Raw genomic sequence first — 8,007 nt, 5'->3', positions numbered from 1 at the left:
ATTTTTTTAATTCAAAGATGACAAAGTTCTTGTAAGGTAAATAATGTATTTAGCATGAAGCATGAATTATTTTCATATAAATATAGAAAATAGAGAAAAAGGCTATGCCTCTAATTTTTAAGCCCTTAGGCTTAGAGTTTGGTTGGTTTATTTTATTTTTTTGTTTCTGTTTTGTTTTTGTTTTGGTTTTGGTTCTTTTCTGTTGTTGGGTTGTTTCTTTGTGGATTTTTTTTTTTTTTTTTTTTTTTTTTTGAAGCAGGTGTTTAAGGTTTAACCTTCTTCAGGGACAAACACTGACTGTTGGGAAACTTACTCTGCAATATTAAAAAATAAAATCTTCATGCTCTGGTAGGGCTTGGATGGTTGAATTATACTGCCTTGTCTGCACATTCAGCCCCCTCTCCCTACTTCTCTTAAAAAAAGAAAAAAAAAGAAAAAAAAAGAAAAAAAAAAGTAAAAGTGTGTCCTTTCTTCGTCTGTACATGTGTAACATGACGCAATAATCTGAGGGCAAGTTTAGTAGTGAGTGTGTATGACAGAATCAAGAGAATAATGGGAGAATAATTGAGGAAAACTCTCTGATTTGATTCAGGAATAAGTAGACAAGAAAATAGCTTTGCTAATTTGCCATGAGAAAATGAAGTTATTAACAGCCTTATTGAGGTGTCCTGAGAAAAAACAGTGCAACAGAGGGTGTGATTCAGGTATAGTGCTTCTCTCCTGGCATGGTGATTGTTAGATTGGAGATCCGTGCAGCCAAGGAAGCCATGAAATAGATAATGCAGTCTCTCTCACCTGGATTCGTCACTTTGGCATGAAAAAGCTCCATATTTAAAATATCCTATAGACAAGGAGAAAATCCCAGGGACTGAAAAACCCTGCCACTTAACAAAATGAAATGGTTTCTGATAGAGAATACAGGTGTATATCCCAAAAACTGTTCAGTCAGCAGCACCAAGGTGGATCTGATTCCTGCAGAGTGAGTTAGGGAAGGGTCTGACTTCCCTCTCAGTGGAGTGAAAGGAGAGTTGCATTTGGTGTATATGCAGTTAGGAAGTGGAAAGACCAACCGGTAGACTGGGCTGGACCTGGCAGCCTTCTCGAGCTCCACAAACGTTTTGTAATACAAAAAACAGGACCATGCCGGGAGCAGTGTGCCAAAATTGTGCCTCTCCTCCCATCTCACTCAGTGTGCCCTGGGATCCAGGGTGCCTTGTCAAGGATTGTCTGACAGCTGCTGGAGCCCAACATGACTGCCAGCTATGCAGATAAGGAAGGAGGGAGCCAAGGATGGTGCAGGGAGCAGCTCTGTGCTCTCCTGTTTGCTGGTCCTGGGGCTGAGACATGCAGCATATTACAGCTGAGATGGCCAGCATATTACAGTTGGAGTACACAGGTATGAAACCTGTTGGCTGCCAACAGCTTTTGAGATAAAGTTGGGGAAAACAAAGTTTTCTGTTGGCAATGGAGCATGGAGATGGATGAGCCATGTCTTTCCATTTTTCCACTAAAAAAAAAAGATTTCCAATCTTTTCCATTTCCATAGAGCCCTCTTGGTGTGATTGGGCTGCAACAGTCCCATGCCACTTGGACTGTAGGCAGAATGCACAGGCATTGAACCACACAGTCCTGAGCATGAGAATTTGGTCCTTCATTGTTTTATAAACTTCGAGGGCAGTCATTTGAAATACGAAGTAGTACAGTACGAGCTTGCCACCACCTTTGCTCGTTAATGCATAAGTTGTTCTGCAGAGGAGGTATTTTAATATATACCAGAAAGCAACATTTAAAAGTCAAATTCATGGCTGAAAATGGGGCTCTGCCATTTCTTTCCTCCAGAGAAGGCGATGTGGTTGTCTGCTGGTGGCCAGATCCTGCCCAGTCGAAACACTAATTGCAAAGCATTATTACTGACTGCAGTACATCAGTGCAAACAAGATCAGTGTCTGCTGCACAGCAAGTACTATTCATTAATGTGGACTCTTGGTGGCTAAATATGTAATTACCACTAGTATTACCTTAGAAATTGGTCATTTTGCATAAATATCTAATTAAGCAGGTTATCTTTGTGAGTATACACATATATAATCTATCTAAGACTTCAGCACCTTCTTTTTATACTTGCTGGTAGACGTAAACTGTTGGCAGGTGTCTGTTTTCATGTGACATGTGTTCCTCCTCATTTGATCTGCTGAGGAGTTCACAGTTTGGCTGAGTGCTAATCAACAGATGACTTGATGCTTCCTCTAACTATTGACAAGTATATAATTTGGACTTGTATAAAATATTTATGAATCGCCTTTTAAAACATTTTTGTGGCTAGGTAAAAATGGCAGCTTTGTCAGAATTGGTAATACTTCATCAGAAAAGTCCTATCTTGTTTTAATTATTATTAAGAATTGAGTGTGTTTTTCCAGAAGAAAAAAAAAGTCATCTCCTCAACCCAATTGTCTCTCCTTACAGTGAGTCATGCCAAAACTGGGTGGTAATTGCACTGTATTACAAGCTCTCTCACTTGCCAGACATGAGGTGGTTGGGTTTTGCTTGTTTCCTTTCTTTACTAAGCCATTTTGGGGTGAGAAGTCATAGAATCTCTTAACTTTCTGTTTTCCTCACCCTAACAGTATTGCCAAATTAATGGTTCTCCAGAACAGGTGGGGACTAGAGGAATCCTGGTAGGTCAGCAAGCGTTTAGTGGCAAGTTTCGTATGGATGTGTGTTGTAGGGGTCACTCAGACTTCACCAGGAGTTTCCTTGGAATATACCCTCTGCAGGGAGAAGCTCTTGCAGTCCAGATGCCACAAGCAGATTTCACAGGAGTCTTCAGGGAGGTGAAATCTGTTGGCCATGTTTGCATGCTGCAAGCAGTTGGATGTTCTCATGAGAAGTCATTTTGATGCAGATTTTTGCCTGCATTTAGAGATTTGGGCACGGTTCTTGAACAGCTGTAATACAACATCCCGTAGCAGTTTCTGAAAGCAATTTGATGAGACATGCTGTTAGGACCGCAGAACTAGCCTGTGGCTGTATTCTTACTGGTAATTCAAGTGATGTCCAGGCTGACTCCTGTCTTACCTTAAATTGGGAGAAAAGAATCCCAAAGGAGGTGCATCAGCTTCCAGTGTTCAACTGAATTACTGTCTACCTTTGCAAAAGATACAAGGAAACTCTGTGGGCTGTGTTCTTCACCAGAGTGGGGTAGAGGGGTGTCAACATACTTGAACGTACTAAATCCTAAGTTGTATGCCAAATGGCACCATGGATAAAATGGCCATTTTCTCAGTAGCCAAATCATCGAGATCCTAATTTTTCTGGAATTATTTCTGTATCTAAACATGCAGATAGGCACAGTCTGGGATTTTCCAGTACCTCAGGGTGTCTCGTCTCCTTTGCAGTCAATGAAGCTACAGACATCCAGGTGCTCTTGAAAATCTATACTGTTCTATTATTACCATTTTTCCTTTGATCTGGCCCAAGCAGTTTTTTCAAACATTGCTGTCCTGTGCTCCAGGATTAACGTATAGAGAGAATGCATTTACTTCCAGATGCAATGCAATTTACTTCACTTCATGGAGAATGCAGACGTTCCTTCGAGTATCCCGCTGCTGCTTGAACAGCTCATGGGCATACTTTGCAGGAAGTGTTTTGAAAACTTCTTGACTTTGCCACCAAAAGAGCATTTGAACCATACATCCTCTTGATTGTAACAGAATATCAGTGTTGACTGTCTGACCAGTTAAGTTTTAGTAGTGTTCTTCACAGCCCTCCAGTAATATATCAAACACTGTTATGCACATAATGCAGCACTGTGATCTAATTTAAATAATACTTTTTTATTATTTATACTACTCTATGTAATATACATCAACACTTTGCTATATAACCTAAGTGATAACCCTCTTCTTAGTTATCTGCCAAACTTTGAATTTCTGTTTGGTTTATATTGCATTTAGCACAGTTACCAAGTTGTAATGATGTCTCTTTTCCTTTGAAATGGAATGTGTAAGTCAAACTATACATTTGTGTGTTTCTGTTTTAAGCTGGAGTTTATAAGGATTTACACACAACATTTGGTGTTCTGTATAAATCTGCATACATTTGTGAATTCATCTGCTAATCCCCTTTTCTTTAGAAAGTATTAATGGTGGTTTATTAGGGGTTTTTTTGTTCTTTTGTTTTGTTTTGTTTTTGCATTTTTACTTCTAGTACTGGTTATTCTTGAATTAAGCAGAGACTTGTCAGCTGGGTTGCTTTATCATGTACATGACCTTACAATTCTTCCACAGTTCAGCCAACAAGTACTAGCTTCACTGACCAAAAAAAGTCTCAACCTAATGTGTCTATGGTGCTGTATTTTGCTGGTGTACATTTAAAACCAGAAATGATCTAGAGGTCACTTTGAGTTGTTCTAATAAGTAGCCTTTCCTGGTTTGGGGAGCTTGGGTTTTGTTTTTGTTTTAGCATTGAAACATGAAGTATTTATCTGAAGCTGTATCATGGTTTTTCTACTGTATCACGTTTCCTTTTGCAAAAAGGGGAAACGGGCCTGATGGAACAGCCTCTCACAGGCAGTGGAAGGCGTTTCTGTTTCAGTTTTTCTTTTTCTCTTAATTTCATTGGCCGTTGGATCAGGCCAGCAGTCCGAGAGTTCATTATCTGAGGGTTTAAGGGATAACTGCAACTTGTGCTAGAATTGCGTGTTCCATTCTGCAACGGGCATCATCTAGAAATGGGAATCTCTTTACTCTGGCCTAAAATGCCAAGACATTTTTTCTTTCAGATTAACCATTGAACTTCATTGCATTTTTTAAGTTAACAGAGCATTGTACATTTCTGAGTATGTATGTGGGATGACAATTGAAAGTAATACCTGTACCTGATAACCAGTTCCATGCCTGCATCATTCACACTCACTACTTAAAACTGCCATGATGTAAAATGTCGGGGGGAATGATTTGTGTGTGTATGAAAAGCATTATGGACTTGTACATTTTTTTTATACTCTGATCTGTAATTTCTGAAATATTTTGTTTTACAGAAAAAAAAAAAAAAAAAAGTGATAAAGCAATCAAAAGACCAAGAGATTTAATATCAGTGCTTAAGGGTCACAGGACCTTATGGCCAATATGTTAATTCAGTACAGTGATAAGCCAATTTTTTTTCCTGTACTTGGCGTCTGAAACTGCCAATTTCATCAATATTAAAATACAAACTGTGATGGGGAATGAACAGTGATGTTAAGTTGTATTTGTGTTTACCTAAATGAGCAGTCCGAAGACAAGTGCAATCAGCTGATCTTTAGGGAATATGAAAATGTTGATTTAGAGGCATACTTGCATTTTACATTTTCTTGATGTGTAATCATATTGCCAAAGACAAACTACTTCATCAATTATTATTGTAAATAACACTTTCCCAAAACCTACCATAAAGTTTCTGTGATGTATTGTCTTCCAGTTGCAATAAAAATTACTGAGTTGCATCAATTGAACAATTGTAGTTTTGTGAGTACTGTCTTCACAATACACTCAGGTATTATAGAGGAAAAACAGTATTTTTTTTTTCACAAATGAATTGCTTCTTTTTTAAGTAAACCCTAACCCCAGTGGGATGTTACTTGTATTTTCACTGCAGTAGGAATCGTGTTAATTTGCTGTCATATGCAAATTACTAGATGTCATATTAAATTGCTGTTTAATTTAGAGTCTGATCTTCCTTTGTCATCAAGTTTTGCAGCCTAGAAACAAAGCTGATTTCCTGGGAATTATGAAGAAAAAATTTCTTCTGAGGAGGAGTGGTGGGATATTGGCACAGGCTGCCCAGGGAGGTGGTGGAGTCAGGAAACGTAGATGTGGCACTGAGGGACCTGGCCAGTGGGCCTGGTGGCGATGGGTTGCTGGTGGGATTAGATTATCTTAGTGGCCGGTTCCAATCTCTATGATTCTGTCTGAAGAGATTCAGTAATCAGACATATATAACAGGACTGGTCTGAAAAACAGCGCCTACTAGTCTTTATGCTGGTTTCTGCAGCACAGGATTCCCAGTCCTTTTGCCAAGTTACTCCTGTAGCTTGCAGTACAAAGGGAATGCTTGGAGGAAATACTGTGAAGCTTGAAAGCCGGTTGCGTAAAGCGAATCAGTCCCTCACCTTTTAGCAGATGTCCTGCTCCTGAGGCTGCTCCCAGACTGCCACAGGGATCAGTGCTGTGCACCCAGGCCACTCAATGCCTGTCTGCACAGATCTGCTAGCCAAAATGAAGCTAGAACGAGGGAAACAGCACGCAAGTCATCTCCTCAGAAGGTGAACAGTAAAGGATACAAAGGAATAGTAGCTGCCTTGTAGCTTTCTGCAGTTCAAGTGAATCTGAAGAGAAAAATCTTACAAATTATTCCTCAGGTGTTGTGGTTTCAACATGGGCTCTGAGAAGAGCCTCAGATGTAGATTTAACTTGTAAAGAGGCTGAGAAGAAGGAATGCTTTTGTCTAACAGAGACTTTTTCTGCCGCTACTTAGAGCCACACAAGTTCTCTTTTGCAATGTATTCTCAGCATCCACTGTGGCAGCAACGTAATGAAGGTGAGGACCAAAAATCTCAGACTGGGAGGAGACTGGTGAAGAGAATTCGCGTAACTTGTGCTCTGCGCCATCTTCCCCTGCTGGCTCCCCTCCTGCTGCTGGCCCAGCCACCATTGCGCCGCATGTTGCCCACGGCCTCACAGCCTGCAGCGCCTCAGCGCACACAGAGAACTGCCATATAGGGGATACCTGGCTCCCACAGCCCAGCAGAGGTTCACAGCTTCTAAAATGAGGCTTCCCTTCAGGGAGTTGCAGGAAGACCCAAGCAGTTTGCCCTAGGCCTTCTGTGTGAGGCAGGCTGAACCCTGGCAGTGCTACAGGCTTTTTGTGCAACCATGAAATTTGTCTGTCGCGGGCAAAATGGTCTCAAGTGGCAAATTTTACTTTATTGTCAATTAACACAAACTGCTGATCGCTCATTTGGGTATTTAGAAAGCACACAAACAATCAGCCACTTACACGAACACCTGTCCTACCTCCAGCCTTAACATCCGTATTTTTACCACAGGTTACACACAGCTTGTCAGAGTGCCTCTGGCAAGCTGCAAGGCAATGTGAGAAGCCCAAGGGACTTCTGTGAGGCTCTTTTGCTGCTTAGCTCCTCTTTCTCATGGGCTGTCCCTACCCCCAGAACAGACCACAATAGGACAGAGGCCCTGAGAGGTGTCCAAGCTGCAGCATAAGTGATCTACAGACTGTAGTCTATCACTCTGAGATGTGCATACCCCTGTTGCTATGAAATAGATTTCCAACCCACCCCCATATTTGCTAGATCCCTCATTAAATACACCTGCCCTACTCTGCTCATTTGTAGTGATGGTGCTCAGCTGGTTTCTCCTTTTTGTTGACCTCAGCTCAGAGCTGGTTGGTTCTTATTGTGACTGGGTCAAGGCTGTAGCTTGGAAGTGCCCTTAGGCTGAAGCCTGGGGTCTCCTGGCAACCACAGCCCCTCACTGGCTGTCTGAGGGTATGCGCTGAGTTAAGTCTGCAGGCTGAAGCACCATTAGGGCTCTTTGGCCTGTGTCTGAGGAGGATGCAGAGGCACGTGCCTGCCGAACCCCCTGGGGTGTTGATAGCTGTTGCTGCCCAATGCGCCCTACATGACAGCATGACTGTTCAGGAGCCTCTCTGGCCACCTCTGTGCTGAAGTAGAGATCCTTCACAGATCCTAGCATGAGGCTGAGGGGGCACTGAACAGAGGAGGCCTGATGGGAGGTGTTGTGTGCCCAGGTTCACCTTGGTGGTCTGTAGGAGGAGAACATCTTTGACGGAACGGGTAAGTGCAAAATGCCTGTCTGTATGGTCTTTGTGTTATGTCGGTTTGATGTTCCTGCAAGGAAGGCCACGTGTGGTGTTACTGCTTGCCTATGTATGCTGTGTGACGAAGCTGTCTAGAAAGAAATCAGAGAATGTAATGCAAGTAATGGCAAA

The sequence above is a fragment of the Centrocercus urophasianus genome, unplaced genomic scaffold, assembly GCF_019232065.1.
Source record: "Centrocercus urophasianus isolate 14NV4802_14NV808 unplaced genomic scaffold, USGS_Curo_1.0 seq_14, whole genome shotgun sequence".
NCBI lineage: Eukaryota > Metazoa > Chordata > Aves > Galliformes > Phasianidae > Centrocercus > Centrocercus urophasianus.
The sequence above is the reverse complement of the archived record's forward strand: the minus strand, read 5'-3'. Positions refer to the sequence as shown.